General features: G+C 35.8%; 1 protein-coding gene across 11 annotated transcripts in view; it reads right to left on the reverse strand.

The window, feature by feature from the left end:
* DMD (dystrophin) overlaps window positions 1-18,119 on the reverse strand; it is a 1,138,094-nt gene that overhangs the window by 843,865 nt on the left and 276,110 nt on the right. The gene's annotated exons all lie outside the window — the stretch shown is intronic.

Raw genomic sequence — 18,119 nt, forward strand, 5'->3', positions numbered from 1 at the left:
ACTTTCTGCCTGTATATCTTTAGTGAAAATGCACATAGTATACAATTTGACACTGTGATCCTCATTAAGCAGGACTAGACATAGGAAAAAGTATATTTTCTTGTGCTGTATAAATACTGCAGTTAAAAAAAAAAAAAAAAAAGGACAAGCTCATTTTCAGTTGTGCCCTGTAAGTTCTCTTCACATCATTTAATCACTGGAAGTGACAATGCTGTACGAAAAAAAAAAGATTTACAGGATTTTCTGGCAAATGGGTTCATACAAAACAACTACTAAAGCCAACTTCTAATATATCTACATAGCTTTTATATTCTACTTAGTCTTATATTCTTCATCAAGTCTGTGGAACATCTAAGGAACTTGGTATTCACAGACATTAAAATATATAATAGAACAACTCTTTTTGGAAATGCCCTGTAAACTCTCTGTGGACTTTAGCAGTAAGTATAAGAACCTTTGCATTAATGCAATGACGATTTCAGGTTTTGCATGTAGCCATGATATCTGTCAACAAGAAAAGTGGTTTATTTGACTCAATATTTCAAGTCAATAAGAATTTTTTTAAAAATAAGGCATGTGGCAGCTCTTTGAAGTAGTTACTTTGTTATTAGGCATTGACTTTTACCTCCTACACTCAGTCTAGCAAATCAAGACATAAAAAGACTGTTGTACAGGAAGTTTATCATTAATTCCATCAGTGTCTTAATATGATTGCTGGCAGAAAGCCAAGAGCTATGAGTTTTTACTGTCCTAGATCAATCCTGGCTTACCTAAGATTTCAGTTCAGGGGAAAAAAAAAGAAAAAAGAAAAGAAAGAAAAAGAAGTCAATTAACATATCCTGGCAGACTTAATAATGCTACAGGGTGGCACCTCATTCTCTCTTCCTAGAACGCAGAATACATAAGGGAAGGCTCCTTATCTTAAAGGCTTCATATATATTTGGAAATTATTGAAAAGACATCCTATCAATACTTTTCATTTGGCTTTCTGACTTATCCCCATAACTTTGCTTGATACATTATGAAAGAAGGTTTAATTCTACTTAGAACTGGCTGGGAAAATGGCACGTTCCCTCCAACAACCCCGCCACCATAAGATTTATTGCCTTGGTGGACACAGTACATAGAATACGTTCATTAACAAAAAAAAAAACACAACCCCAAAACAAAGAACATGACTTTTCCAAATCAAGTCGCACTACAGCCCTCAGAATCCACAGGCTTCACTTCTGTGAAAGAATTCAGTCCAGGAAGTATTTTGCTATCACCATCTTCTTGTCTTCCCAGTAATATTCTAAAACCATTTTGTTACACTCTGTGTCCACTAGTAATTGATGTTTACAAGAATATCCATGCCTTTACGCAGGCAAGAGTACACACTGAAAGAACAGCCTTTAGTGCCAGCTGTAATTTTTCCATTTGTTGTTCATTATTTTCCTTTTCATAATGTTCTGGTAATCAAAAAGGTGAATACCTTATCATTTATCTACACAAGTATCTCACATAATGAATAAAGCAAGTACCTTGCAAACAATATACATGTCAAAAATTGTTTACCCATTCTGTCTGACAAAAAGTACTTATACAGCTGTAAGAATCCACTGGCAAATAGGAAATGATTTAATTATTTAATCAAAACAAATAGCTAAACAACCATTGTTGGAAAACCTGGAATATCAATCTTTCTCTCAAAGTTCTTTTTAGCAGGCCTTTGAATTTTCAGAGCAGGAATGACTTCTGTTGTCCTGTTGTATGCCTTTGCCTTCATATTTTTTCTTTTTGAATCCTAGTATAAGATATTGTCTTTACCACCTGTTAAGACTGATGGATATTTGAAGTCCTAGTGGTTAGGCAGTGAATAAAATTAAAGTACTTCATTGCAAAGAAGTTCACAAATTCCTTGGAAATATATCTGCTCTCATTTCTGAGGGCAAAATATCTGCCAAGCCAACTTACACCTTCTAAAAACTGATCTCCAGCTCTCAGAAAATATGGAAAGTATTTAAGAAAATTAAGTCAACATATGTAGACAGTGCCATTATTCAGATACTGGTTTTGAGAGAAAAATTAAAAACAAAGAAATTATCCATGAATTTTTTTCAAAACCAAGGTACCTTCTCCAAATTCAGCTCAGAATCATTACTTTCTATTTTCATCTATTTTCTTGACAATGAACTTCCAGGATAGAATGACAAGTATAAATGAGAATAAAACCAATTTGACTACAAACCAAAAGATGGTTAAAATTTGAAGCATTATAATGTTAGCACAAATTCTATTATTAACATAATTGGAAAAGTTTCCAGCATGAATTTTCCAGCTACTGAAAGGAATCTTCTACTGTAGTAAACTTTATGCTTGCAGACTAATATTTTTCAAAATAAAACAGTGACTTTCCAGTACTCAATCTGAAATATGTCACACGAAGCATATTGTTCACAGAACTAGGTTTTGATACATCTTGTGATCCACAGACTTACTTATTAAGACATGCGGTTTCTTTACACATCTTCTACAGTAAAAGAAACAAAACTCCTTTGTAGGATACAGAACAAGGCCCTGACTTTACACGTTCCCCCTGAAAAAATGTTCACCAGCTCTGACCATTTAGAGAGATTAGTCTCTCCAGGGGAGGTCTCCAGTCAAACTGAGAAAGTAAAGAGAAATAAAACAAAACACTTCATCTAATACACAGGCTGAGAAACCTATCTGACGCTAAGGAGACACCGTAAGGGCAAGAAATCGACCATGAATTTTAATGTACGGTGATTTCCTGTTCATCTAGAGACATAGCTACTTGGTAACAAGTCCCAAAAGAGCAAGAAGAATCTGGTTTCACCACAGAACTTTACAACCATGAAATAAACACCAATGCACCCGTGTTTAAGTGATGCTGCCTTTAAAGGGTTATTACAGGTTTAATTCGGGAAGAAATTTGCCCTATAAACGTTCACTACAGCTTGATTTTTATTAGCAGATCTTCTTCATTTTCTGATGAACCTAACTACAAGTTTGATTGATTGTTGAGGATGGGTGACTACAATAAACCTGAAATGTTCTGAAACCAATTCTTTTCTGTAGGATGCAGTGCCAAAAAAGTAAATAAATACATAAATCAAACTCCTCAAAAAGTTATCCAACAGTCAATTTTTTTTAAGCCCTGCAGTTCACAAGTGGTTTGTTCTTGCATCTGTATGTTCCGTCAACAAGCAATTCCCTGCCAACGTTCCCAGTTCTGGTGGAAAGAAGGTTTTGAAAGAGATGAATGGAAGTGAAGATGATAGAAAACACCTAAATAAGCTCCATATTAAAAAGTACTATACAGGTCCACCAACAATAACAAAATCCATCATTTTGTTATACTGTCTTACATTATGTTTATACAGCCACACATGTAGAGAGTGCAAATTACAAGCATTCATGCAAAGGTTGCTTTCAATTTTCAAATACATGTCTACTTATAATATAGCCATTCCTATTTATTAATATTTTGCTTTCTCGGAGCTTTGACCAAAAAATGGTTCTGACACTATTTGTGCTGATTCCACTCACTCTTTGTATCAAACTAGTAGCAAAGTAACTTTGAAAGAAGAAAGCTTAAATGCCTGCCACATTGCCAGAAAGATTATGTTACTGTACATAAATTGCTGATGCAGTTTCTTTATACTGAGAGACAAATTCTGAAACATACTTTACCTTATACAGTGCTGAGAAGCAAGATAAGACTTTAGACCTAAAAATGCAAAAAATCTTTTCTCCTCAAAAGTAGTAGGTAGGATTTTCAGATAATCACAAAGTAGAAAACATAGAAAACTGTAACTTTTAAATCCTATACATCACCACATACTGTTGGCTTCCATGAAAACAGTAACAATAAAAATACCAATATTTTATTGTTACTTGCTGCTGTCCCATATGAGATTTACAAAAATCTGTACTAAAAAAACCATTGTTCTCCCTTCCATAACACTGAAGGAGATTTTCAAAGTTGATTGGTATGTTCAGAGTTTATGCAGCTTTCTTCCCTGATAAATGGAGCCTCTTTTTTTTTCTTCCATCAAAGATATTTTTCATTTTCAGGTTTATTAATGATACTAACAAAACATTAATATTTATTAGAATTTCTGAAAACAATCCTACTGCTATCTCCAAATGCATCTGTTTAGAATGGAGTTAAAAGGTGCATGGGAGATAAGATAACTGCAGAAGCTCTTAGACTGTTGAGATAAGAACCTAACTGATATGTAAAAGATAAGTTTCTACATCTTAAACTCCTTACAGGAGGGATTTCAAAGTTAGTACAGCCACTCGCACTGTGGCACCAACCTCAAGAGCAGTATCAGGGTCCTGCACTTTTGTCAAAACAACCCCATGCAACGCTACAGGCTTGGGGGAGAGTGGCTGGAAAGCTGCGCTGCAGAGAAAGACCTGGGTGTGCTGGTCGACAGCTGGCTGAACATGAGCCAGCAGTGTGCTCAGGTGGCCAAGAAGGCCAACAGCATCCTGGCTTGCATCAGGAACAGTGTGGCCAGCAGGAGTAGGGAAGCGATCGTGCCTCGGTACTCAGCACTGGTGAGGCTACACCTTGAATGTTGTGTTCAGGTTTGGGCCCCTCACAACAAGACGGACATTCAGGTGCTGGAGTGTGTCCAAAGAAGGGCAACAAAGCTGGTGAAGGGTCTGGAGAGCAGGTCTTATGAGGAGAGGTTGAGGGAACTGGGGTTGTTTAGCCTGGAGAAAAGGAGGCTGAGGGGAGACCTTATTGCTCTCTACAACCACCTGAAAGGAGGTTGTAAGAAGGTGAGTGTTGGTCTCTTCTCCCAAATAACTAGTGATAGGACGAGAGGAAATGGCTTCAAGCTGAGTCAGGGGATGCTTAGACTGGATACTAGGAAAAATTTCTTTACTAAAAGAGTGGTCAGGCATTGGAACAGGCTACCCAGGGAAGTGGTGGATTCGCCATCCCTAGAGGTATTTAAAAGACATGTAGACGTGGCACTTCAGAGCATGGTTTAGGAGACGTGGTGTTGGGCTAACAGTTGGACTTGATCATCTTAAAGGTCTTTTCCAACCTTAATGATGCTATGCTCTGATTCTATGACCTAAGATGAGGGCAAAGTAGTAGTATTTAAAATTGTACAAAGACAGCTTACATGTTAATTTTATTTATTTTTTTTACCTTTTAGCCTCAAGAACAAGAGTCAACTTTTCAACACATTCAAATGCCTCTGATAATCTGTCTGACAAGGCTGACCAAAACACTTTGAACAAGCTTCCATAATACCTAAGTCATGTACTTTGCTCATGTTTTGATTTGGATAAACCTAAATCTGCAATTGAAACTGTATGATATTGTATGAGACTGTACTAGTAAAAACTTGGTCTTAAATAACAGACAAACCAAGTAAGGTTTCATTCCCAGATGGATGCATTAGAGTTGCTCCAGCACAGGTAAAGAGATCTTTAAAACTTTACCCACAAAACTAAGAAAAGAAAGAAGAGAAAGAGGGAAAAAATATGTTAACCTAAAAGCTGGACATGAGCACCAATGTGCATTTGCAGCCCAGAAGACCAACCATATCCTGGGCTGCATCAAAAGCAGTGTGGCCAGCAGGAGGTGATTCTACCCCTCTACTCTGCTCTGGTGAGACCCCACCTGGAGCACTGCATCCAGCTCTGGAGCCCTCACCACAGGAAGGACATGGGCCTGTTGGAGCAGGTCCAGAGGAGGGCCACAAAAATGATCCGAGGACTGGAGCACCTTTCCTATGAGGACAGGCTGAGAGAGTTGGGGCTGTTCAGCCTGGAGGAGAGAAGGCTGCAGGGAGACAGCCTTTCAGTGGTTAAACAGGGACTACAGGAAGGATGGAGGCAATCTTTTTAACAAGGCCTGCTGTGACAGGACAAGGGGTAATGGTTTTAAAGTAAAGGAGGGTAGATTTAGACTGCATATTAGGAAAATCTTTTTTACAATGAGAGTGGTGGAACACTGGCACAGGTTGCCCAGAGAGGTTGTGGAGGCCCCATCCCTGGAAACATTCAAGGTCAGGCTGGACGGGGCTCTGAGCAACCTGATCTGGTTGAAGATGTCCCTGCTCACTGCAGGGGCATTGGATAAGACATCCCCTAAAGGTCCCTTCCAACATAAACCATTCTATGATTCTAATTTGTACTCCAAATGCATATTTTTAGTCACTTGCTAACAAGTCTATTAGCAGACGTTAAGGTACGACATAATCATGAGGCCTATCTTAGATTTGCTGTCACTGGTAACTTTTTAATTTCCCGATTGTGAAAACATTAGATTAAATATATTTTGTTCTTATTTGAATACCAAGAAGCAAAATTATCAGGCAAAGAATATAAAGTGTTTTTGTTAAATGTATAAAAACCATTTCCCTCAGCTAGCACCTGGTCCCAAAACGATACTGTTCTGCAGTCCATGTTTAGATTAAGACTATACTAATGGTAATGAAAGCAGCAGGAATAAAAGAAGTGGTAATAGTTTACTCTACTGACATTCACTGCTGCTAGTAAGACCTTGAAGCAATAAAAACCGTGCATTCTCTCAAAGGTCAGCCAGTAGCTGCAATGTCTGCTCTGCAATTATTGACATTTTTTTGCTTGTTTTTTTTTAAACTTGTAATTAATTTCTGCCCTGCTTTTATACTCTGTTAGTAAATTGCATGTTAAATTCAAAATGAAAGAAATCTTTACGAGTAATTTCAAGGAATAGTGGTGGATTTGCAGACAGACAATGAATTCTTTAGTGCACTTTCCAGCTGAGGGGGAGATATTTAATTAAACAGAAATCTATGTGTCTACAGTCTCTTGAGGAGAAGACAGTTAAAATCTAAATAGGAAGGCTGCATCATGCAATTCAGTTTATTCCATTCCTTGCTGGTACTAAGTGTGAATTGAAGCCCTTTTAGTACAGAGGTAAATAACTTATTTAGCCTGCAATCTTACAAAAGTTTTAAAAAAAAAAAAAAAAAAGGCAAAATGGAATGGTTCCTCTTCTTGCCAGTGATATAGACAAGCAATCAAAACATTATTTGGAACAGGACTGAGCAAACACCAACACTTTTGGAAGGCTGTTCAGTCGTCTACATGAATAAGCATGGTGATCACAGTCTATTGTTTTGCCAAATAAAATTCACATTTTACAAAACTGTTAGCAAAAGGCATGATAATTGAAATGAGAGTGGAAACCTGGAGAACAGCCCAGTGGTGACCTATACACAGTTAGTGGCATTGTTCTTTTTTTTCCTTTCTGTAGATATGAATACCTATTCACCTAAAACTAGTATGAAACTCCCAGAAGGAAATGTCATTTATTTTTCAACAGACTTTTCCTTAAGAAAGTAAATGTTTTAAACCTTATGGTTAACACCTACAGAATACTTTAAAAATGCTGACCACAGCTGTCCTTTGTAGGCTGTATTGAATAAGGTTACAACAGCAGCATGAAGAAAATCCCTTCAGAAGATTAACACATTTGTGTTTGCCTTTTAGAATTATGAAGATAGGTCAGGATTTGTGGGATTAAAGTGTTGTGGGATTCAATGTATCTCGTATTAAAAAATACAGTGGCAGAGAATACCTTAAATCTGTCTGAATGTCTGTTCTGATTTGCTGCATGAGTGTGAAGGAGTCTTGGACTGATACATGAGCACTGTCCTGGTTGAGTGAACTTGACACTATCTCTGGTTTTGAAATCTGCAAAATCAGACTTAACACCTATGCTGAACAGAAAAGGTGAGTCTTAGTTCTTCAGCTTCCTTACAAAGTTAAACATTTATTCAATGACACCACAACCTTTGCACCCTAAGCTATATCTAGCATAAGCTGCTTCTTAGCAGCAAATACAGAGGTAGAAAGAAATTAAGTCAAAGTGGCAATGGAGGGAAATGCTGGTTTGACAAAGCAGGGCTGCATCTGTTAACACTTTTACTGTATGTGTTTTATACTAATATATTTGTCAGTGAGTAGGAGTGACCAGAAGTGAGTGAGGCTCTCATCAGTTTGCTGAAAAAAAAATAAAAGGCGATATTTAATTTTCTCACAACACTGATATTCATTGCTGAAAGCTGCACTTCAGTTATTCAAAACCTTCAAATGCAAATGCAGTTAGGGGCACTGGGGGGGCAGGGGGAAGTGGGGAGAAAGGAAAACTAAAATACACCCCACCAACTAAGTCCTACTGAAGAGTCCTGAAGATAAAGAAAGTTCAAGAGAATTATGCTGAGTGACACCTGGAGTCAGGAATCATATACAAAAATGGTACGTTAGCAGGCACCCAAACAGTAATTTTGCTAAGAATATTTGGGATATCAGCAAGCGGACCAATATCTGAGAAAGCAAATGGGCCAGTGTTTCAAAATACTGTATATTTTCCATTTTACTTCTCTAATTATTTAGCCTAGTCAAGTTTTTCTTTATACATTTCTCTCCTATCAATGTACCTGTTAAAGGTGCATTTCATTCAGTATGGAAACTATGGCAATGATACTCAAAGACTGAAAAGGTATTTCTACTATAAAATTTCATAAAACACTCTGTAGATATTCTCTGAAAGCTAGACAGTATTGATTCCAGATGAGTCCAGATTATCAGTTACTGCAGTATCAGGAAGATTTTGCTTACTGGGACTGGCTGTACACACACACAAAGTAAAAAATTGTTGTACAACTGTTGTCTTAAGAAGTTTAGCTCCAGCCGTGACCTGTTCATCTGCTACAAAGCTACGCTCACAATATATGCCTTGCTGATTCTGTGGTTGCAAGAATTGTGGAATATAATGGAAGATATTAGGTGTTAGATGAAACAGAAATAGAACCATTTCATCTTTTACTAGTAAGTTTTCCCAAACGAAGCAATATATTACAGTTGGGATTAAATTGTGAAATTAAGATCACACTCTCTAAGTTATAAAGGCACTGAGTTAGGACTCAGTTTCAACCTATTTTTGTAAAGTACTTTGGGAAGAAATTGTAACGACATATATTACATTCCTCGTTTTGTTAACATATGAACAAAATAAAGAAGGTTTTGCTACTTCTGTCTGAGATCTGAGAAGATTGTTTTCCAGCTCTGATGTATTTATATAGTAAAACAAAGGATTTCATTCTATAAACCCTATATTGCTCATTCCAACACAAAGACCAGGGCATGCAAAGGGAAATATGAATGTTGTCGGGATAGAAGAAATTTCACTGTATCTAATGAAAAGAAGCACCCCAGAACATTTACTGCTATCTGCAGAAGGACAGACATTCTGCTTCTACAGTATATACCTTCATTTTATTCCCATCTGAAATGGGATATTTTTGACATCAGGCGAAAGTAATAATCACCTGAGGTTAATCTCTTCCAAAACTGACACAACAAAAAGGTGCATGTTACTGCATGCAGCTCATACACTTCCCCTCTAGAACCTGTTTTCTATGAAATCTGAAAAAAGTAAAAGGGGAAAAAATACCTCCAAAATGCCAAAGATAGAGTTATTTGCCTGTAAATCAAAATCAACCTGTTCTTGTCTTTGTTTTAATTTATAAAAAAAAAGTAGCAGAAATTTTAAGGAATAAAGCTTAATATCTATGCAGAAAAACTCCTAACTTTGGGCTAATTTCAGGTGTAAAATTGCTTATAGATATCTTTAAAAAATACAAAATTTATTGTGTATAATAGTACCTTCAATTAATATTGCTTTTTTTTTTTTTCACTAACTTAGGCTAGAGCATTGTTTACAGATAAAACGCATACTTTTTATAGTTAATAGACCATACTTTCACAGGGGAAACAAGTTTGATTAATTGAAACTGAAAAAAATTCAGAGAATTTTTCAATATCATTACAAAAGACCAGGGAACTTTATTAACTATTAAGCTTTGGTTACATATGGAACACAAACTTGAAAAAAATCACTGTCAGGAATTAATCTGTACAAATTGATTTGACACATCAGTTTTAAATTCAAAGAGGAGGCTTCTTGCTGATTCCTTTGGCTATATATCTTGGGTTTTCTCACTGGGTATGTTGTTCCTGCAGCTAAATGAAGACATGTTACCTAGTTAATATTGGCTTTTGTATGCATGACTCAAACACTGTAACAAAACGACAAATGCGTTTTTTAAAAAAGTTAACTCTAGCAGATGTGAAAAGGCTATCTCCACTTTAAAAGTAGATCTTTTAAAAAAAACAGATATATTTTGAAAGAGTTGAAACCCAAATGATTCAATTTTATATATAAGCATAATTATTCCTACTTTAAAATGTTAAGAAAAAAACGTTAAAAGAATTTCTTGTAAATGCAGTAGGGGAAGGATTTCTAACTTTTGAGGGATTATTTCACTAAATATGCAGCAAATAGATTAAGCTGCTGAACGTTTTTTTAGACTGATCATGAGGAAATCCAGTCTAAAATATGTCATGCCAATAATTTTTGAAAATGCAAGTTTTGATTAAGTGGTTATTCACTGTATGCATTCTATCCCTCATCAAGTTATATAAACATAACTGTTTTGTAATTTAAGAAGAAAAACCTTAATGTAATTATCTGAGAGAAGAGAACTGTTCATGCTAGAGGAATGTTTCAAGCCCATACTCTAAGGAAAATACTTTTTCAGCTGGAAACATCTGCTTATGCTTTGCATAAAAGTGAGCTTCTATTTGCATTTCTGTTGTGTTGTCATCAAGATAGCCTGAAAAAAATACATATTGCAAATGTAAATTTTATCACCAGAAGATCTTGAATTAGGGCCATGCTGAGTCTTTTAGACCACATACTGGGACACCATTCTGCCTGGGGCACAGTAAGCTCCACTCTCCTACCCTCCCTTTACTTCATGATCAAGTTAAATACATTCAGGAGAGATACTAGTGAATACAACTCCTTGCAACAGATTCTGTGACTGTGACATGGTAATCTGTTTTGAGGTAGTAATCTGTTCTGAGGTTAACTGTTACACATTTTATTCTAATCTCTTCTTTTGCTGTCCACTTTATTATTTTTGTAGTGAAGAGGTGTAATTAGTATATTTCCAACTTCGTGTCCTTTACAACACTTTCTGCATGCTATCTTACCATGTGCTTTCTGTCTTTAAGGTATTTTAAAAAAAGGACTAAAAAAATATTCTTTCAAACAGTCTCTAGCAAACTAGTTAGCAAACAGAACATCTGTCATCTGGAGAAGAAGGTGGAGGAAGTGGAAAATAGAGACATAATTGCTTCAACAGAATCTGTAAAGGTTCAGAACGGAAAGTCTTCCTTGACTGTGTGCCAATGAACCATATGTGAAGTGTCAAGAGCATTTCAGGATGCAAATGAATACTGGAGTGACAGCATGAATAAATATGAGAACCTGTTTTTAGAAACCCAAAATAAATGCAATTTTATATGTGGCTAGTGTTAGAGAAGTAGTGAAATAAATCAAGGACAAACCAAGATATCTTGTAATCAAAACATACTTTAAAGACCAAGAAATCAATATTTTAGTGGCCCCTATTTAAACAGGCAGCAGTCTTGCTTATTCTAGCCAATGCAAGCCTCAGTCTAACTGATTAACTATAAGTGTATGTGACACTAGCAAGTGTGGAGCAGCATGTGAGAACCTAAAGAAGGTGCAAATTTCAAATGTCCAATGCAATATATTAAATTTATTTCATATGTGAAAAGAAAACCATAGTAATTAAGGCAATGAGGGTCTAGTTGCTCTTATCTGATCAGCAGAATAGCAGCATTGTAATGCTTTACTGTGTGTCTGGATAAAGGAAATCCTTCTTAGTATTGTATCAGTTTTTTGACTGGAGAGTTCAAGTGTCCCTGGATGATGGGAAAGGCAAATTCTGAAGGAAGGGCCTACATGGGATTCCTGAAATCAGTGCTGCAGTACTAGCTTGTTTATTAAACCTGATTCTGACTTCCCTGTTAAGAGGTTTTCTCACATTTTTCTCAATTCAGAGGTATTAATTTTCTCCATGGTCTTCTCTCCCAGAAACAAATGGATAACACAATTTCAGTATTCAGACAGCTAATTGCAGGAATGATGTATGTCAATAGGACAGGAGCAACTGAGAAAGAATCGCAACTTTTTGTGGATGGCTTTATTAAATATCACTAATGGATTACCTACAGATGTTGCAGAAACCATGGGAGAAACCATCTGGACAGCCTTGTTCTGTTAGCCTTCAGCTGTTTCCATCCTTAAGTTGAAGAGACACGAATATGGACTAAAAGAAGCTCCCTGAAAGTTCTGGTTGTTCCTCTCCTCTCCAGTTAAAAAAACCACAACAAAACTAAACTAGCCTGTAATAATCATTTCAAGGAATAACAGAAGTATGCAAAGAAGTGGCGAAAACAATAAATGACTGCTCATGACTGAGCATAATGAAGACAGCACTTCAAGAGTTACAAAGTGCAGAGCACAGAACCTACACTTCTGAAATCAGCTGTCTACACACTCTGTCTGACCGGATTTTTTTTTAAGTTTAATCTTACCCCTACTTGTCTCCTAATTCCACAATGACTTAATCATGCTTTTTTTGAAGCTCTGGCTCTTAGTACTACTGGGAAAAGTGGGTTTTGAGAGATGAAATCATATGTTCTGTGGTATAAGATGGGATGAAGAAATATACTTTGACCCCAATAGTACAGTTAACATCAATGGAAATATAGCCAGTACTTCTGTTATAATTTATTCATTTTTTAACAATGAAATCTCCATTTACCTTTGCCTCCCACAAAAGACCATCAACTGTTTCTCATGCTTTAAATACACAATCTTCTAGTCCACCACAATACATTTAGGAACTAAATAAGCATTGTAGTAGTTTGTGAACATAATGAGTACCTGCATGGCAGACTTTCAAGGCAGGTTGTTGAGTCTGTCTGGACTCAACAATGAAAGGCTGAGAAATGGTAATTTACTCTTTTCAAGAGTAAATTTAGGGACTTGGAAGGTCAAAGCTGATAAAACCAGTCCATAGATACTTTAACTAAGGAAAGGAGAAGAAAGAATTATAATTTGATTGGACAATGACTAAGTCACAAAGGTGATGTAGTCATGGAGGAATGCAAAGAGTTATTTGTAGTACTGATACAAATTTTGGGATACACTGAATGTAACCACCCTTCAGATTACATGGGAATGTCATTGTAAATAAAGCACAGCTTTTAAGGCCCAAGTGGTACATGTCCAGCTATCTCCAGGGAATACAGACATAGCACATGAGGTCAGATGTAGGCAGAACTGAGGCCTGTATCTCATGTATGTTTTGATACTTGCAAAATTATGCTTGTCAAACTTTGTAGAGTAACTGCAACTGTGGCAATATATATGGTATTCTATACAACAGCATCTCCTGAAAATACCTTAGTACTTCTGAGCATTCAAAGAGCCAGAGAGATTGCAGCCTTAAAACACAGGAAATTTTTTTTTTTTTTTTTAGAATATCAATTTAAAAAGATAAACTGGATTAATCTTCAAGAAATACAATATTGATTTTACTGCACAAATCATTAAGATCTGTTCGGGAATTCTATGTGCTGATCAGACAGGTTGAAGAATGATAAACAAGAAGTGGAACAGAAAAGAGTTGTTAGTGTTAAGTAGGAAACCACGTAGAGAGGATTGAAAACATAATGAAAGCCTAGTCAAACAAAGGCTGAGAACAGGTATGAGTGTTCTTTACCACAGGGTAAAAAGAATCAGAGCAAAAAGCATCAAGCTCAAGGACAACGGCTGCACAAGAACAAAATAGAACAAAATAAACTTGAAGAAATATAGTCTAGAAATGAAGAAAAGTTTGACACCTTCAGAAAGTGATGTTCTAAGAGAGGCAAAGAAATAGAAGCAAGGCATGCAACTGGCTATGACAGAACTTGAAGAATTGAATGAAACCATTACAATGAGATGTAACATTTAAGAGGACTCAATGCATCATCAGGTCCCTCATGTTCTGTTCCTCCCCCTCCTTTTAAATTTTAGTTAATGTTAATTATTTTTCAGCTATACATTTTTAAAATTTATACATTTTAATATAGCATCATGGGTTTCTTCCTATGAACTCTGCTCCCTTTATGTTTTTTAATTATTCAGGTCATGAGGAAATACATGAATGAAATAACCTAGTGAAAATAACAATAAAAACAATGTGTCATGTCTGACTATTCTTCAAAACTGTCACAAAGCATTACCCTAAAGATGTGACAGAGCTTGTGCACATATAGCGTACATATACATATTTACCAACTAATAGCACATCTACAGAGCATGCGAAAGAAAACTGGAGATTATTTAGTGTAGTCAATATAATGTAAATAGGAGTTAGGAATGCATTAGAAAAACCACCAATTTTATTACATATTTATCACGTATTATGTTAATGAAGAAAATGCAAGCAACCCTAAAAATGCCTTTAGACTGCACTATGAAGCAACACAGCAAAAATTATCCATGGTTAAATCTAAACATTACTTGGTGCATATTTTAAGGGCAGAAGAATTTGGAAATAAGGAATAAGGGCTAAGATTAAGAAAAATGGAACATGCAAAAGTTTAAGAAAGTATATGCTACTGAAAAGAGACGATACAACTGCTAGTTCTACAATTAGTATATTATCCCTTGCTCTTTAACTTACCAGTATTAATTATAATTTCTTGAACCACCTCTTTTTAAAATGGATGAAATTACATAAAGTTTGGATTCACCAACTCAACAAATACACATTTGTACAATTTTCACCTGAATCTCTACATAACTCACCTCTCTTTCTCTTAGTCAACTCCCCACTATTGTTTTTTTTACCAGGACCTTGCAACTCATTAATAGAAATCTATTAGATCACAGTGATATTCCTCCTTTCTCCTGCTTCCTTCCCACCTCCTCTCATCCCCCGCCTCTATTTAGTTCTTCCAACTCAGATTTGAAGTAATGGTAAACCTTTTTTCCCCCTACCCCTAAATTCATTGAGACTTAGTTTCTAGCAGATGACAGAACTCATTGCAGACATTTTATCCTCAAGTCAAGCTACCCTGCAGCTTTACTGTTATTTTGCCTTTTTTGAGGTAGTCTTACTTCTTTACATGACAGCTAATTATTAATGGTTGAAAAAGTTATGTCATGCCAGACCTTAGTTTACATTCTTTAAAACAAAAGAAATTTTTAAAGTCAGAACAAATACAAACTTTTATTAGCATTTCGGGGGAGAAATAGCTTCTTAGAGGATGTCATCAAAAAGTTCTACATGTTTTGTATTAGAATTGACTTCTCTAGGCAATTCTTAAATAAAATAAAATAATAAACAAGATATATTGTATAATATATTCAGTATTTATATAAAATATACTATATGTAGGATATATAAAAATAATAAATAAATATATAACTAAATAAAATAAACAAATGCTTGTTTAAACAAACAAGCATTGCTACAGGTACAGGGCTCAAACAGCACCACAATGAGAATAAATAACATTCTTTATTACAGTAAATGGGAGCAGTATCTGGGATTATAAACAAGAGCAGTGCAGGCCAACACTTTATTTTTTAAAGTCTTTAATTACCCAGAACTAGTGAGACTGATCTTAGTCCAAACATAAAGAGAGGATTTAGTGGTTATTAACCAAGAAAATATACATAATCTAAAAAATTTTGCAGAAGAGCTGGCCTTGGCAAAGAACTAAGAATGCTCTGAAGAGCTGAGATTAGGCTTTGAAACAGGGCCTAAAACATCTAATGAATACCTGAATACATGAAATACATGTCCAAACCTACTGGGAGATTTTCATTCCTTAAGCAGAGTACAATCTCGTAGTAAATTACAAACAGATTGTAAAACAAAGGTTACAGTGTTTTCTCTCACTGACTTGTTTCTATTGATTAAAAAAACCAAAACAAACTACAAAAAGCATAACTGAAAAAACTTCCAACACTTAAAGAAAAATTAAGCAGCTCTCCAGACTTTAAACTAACAATATGCAATGCTTTCTTCTTTACAAATAATCTAGTAAACACCCCAAAATAAATATAAGATGGCCATAATTCTGTTTCAGTAGTATTTGGTTTGAGTCCTTATTTAACAGTATAACTCCTGAAAAAGATTTGGGCTTGGTTGTGCAAACATATTCCCCCAAGCAGATGGGCAAGCTGGCCCAGTACTGTAAGAATTTAGCCCACCTCCACAAGGCGGTAATCACATTAAAAATGAGCCTGCAAGATTCAGATAGGACAAGCATATGACACAAGTCATAGAGAAGTAGCATGTTTCACTAACTTGCATCATTAATAGTTTAGTAACACATATTCTGGGTCTTCAGGAAACATGTTTCATGAAACATGACAGGTTCTAATGGCTTAGAAACAGCAAATTTCTAAGTCCGGAGCAACAGACTTGTTGGAGACTGAAGCGTTCAGTTCAGTAGCAAGGGGGACCAAGTGCCTTCCCTACACTATTCCACCCATTAAGCTCAGACTGACCAGAGAGCCCAGCGTGGGTGCAGAAGGCATACTAAGATCTTGCTAACTCTGGGGCACATGGATAAAGAGTGAACTATATTTTAAACCTTTAAATAATTAGCTGAAAACATGAAAACTTTATGCCACCTAACTGACAAAGCTATTCAGGAGATGTAGTTACAGGAGCAAAAACACATTCTTCTGCAAATCAAGTCAAGGCACACCAGCAGGCAAACATGATAATTACATCTCCAAAACTTTCCACTATACCTAGACCCTTCCTTCCAGTCAGACTGCTCAAGTAAGTGAAATTATATTTAAACACTGTAGCCATGGCACTGCAAACAATATGTAGTAAGTTCCATGTCTCTAGAACTTAACTGTGTTTCTGAAATCCCAGTTGACTGCCTTAATAAGGCATGATTAAGTCTCACCTACACAATAATTCTCAATTAAAAGGGATGTAACTGTAGTGTACATAGGTCCTTACTCTCTATACAAATCTTTACGCTTCCACAGAAACATCAGTGCTCATAAGCATATCATTTAACAAAGCAATTTGTAAAAAAAAGGTACTAAATATACAAATAACGCAAACATGAAATATCCTATATCAGGGTAACTAGAGGAAAATAAAGCAAGCAGAATCAAAGAAAAAATACTGACAAAAACGTATGTTTTATAGTCTCTCTGTGTTCCTGGCAAATAATGAAGAGTGACAATTGATAGTGCATCATTACTGAAGCATGTTCAAAGATCTTACAGGTCAACTTCTCTTTGTCATGGTTGTATCTCTAGGCAATCTTTTAAAACAAATTTGTTTTATACAGGTATTTTTACTGTCTGTCTTTTATAAACTGTTAACATGGCATAGGCAATGATATTTTCTCATAAGAATGTCCCAGCCTTAGCAGGTTAACCAACAGAGTTATTGATTTAAGACAGAGTTTGATTTTCTAAGTATTAATTGTTTCTTTTCTTAGTGCTGCACTGGGCATTGCACCAGATATTATTCAGGAGCGGAACATTATAAATAAATTAGTTTAATGAGAATTATAAATCCATAAAACACTTGTAAATTTTCTGTTTCTCTCTTGTACGTGAACAGAGTAATCACTTATTAAGACAGTTGCAGTGGAGACCTTAAACCTTTCAGAAAATATCAAATAATTCAGGATATACAATGAGGTCTCTCACCTCTAGGTGACTTCTTTGAATAAAACCCAAACAGTTGAGAATTGAAAACCACTACCATCTGAACATCTCATGACTCTTTGGTAGCCAATATACAATAAGTCAGCAGAGTCGGTTCAGTTCCTAGTGAACCACAAAAAAAAAAAAAGTTCTAATCCATCACTTAAAGGGAATCTCAGCAGAGAAGAACACAGATATAAAGACACAATGATTCACACCAACATTAAAACCTCCCAGGTTATGTAATATGGAGATTATGTTGTATACACAACCCAAAGATGAACCAACAATCTTGGTTACCCTAACATTTCACAAAGTTACCTTAATAACAAGCCCAATGATAACATTCTTTTTCAGTTGTTGCAAATGCAGTGCTGCTACATTGGCTGGTCTTCCCCTTTCCCACCTGCTATTTCCTCCAGCCCGTTTTGCATGGAGCACAACCTCTTTTCCCCACCTTCTTTGGTCC

Source organism: Phalacrocorax aristotelis, chromosome 1 (genome assembly GCF_949628215.1).
Source record: "Phalacrocorax aristotelis chromosome 1, bGulAri2.1, whole genome shotgun sequence".
NCBI classification, from domain to species: Eukaryota; Metazoa; Chordata; class Aves; order Suliformes; family Phalacrocoracidae; genus Phalacrocorax; species Phalacrocorax aristotelis.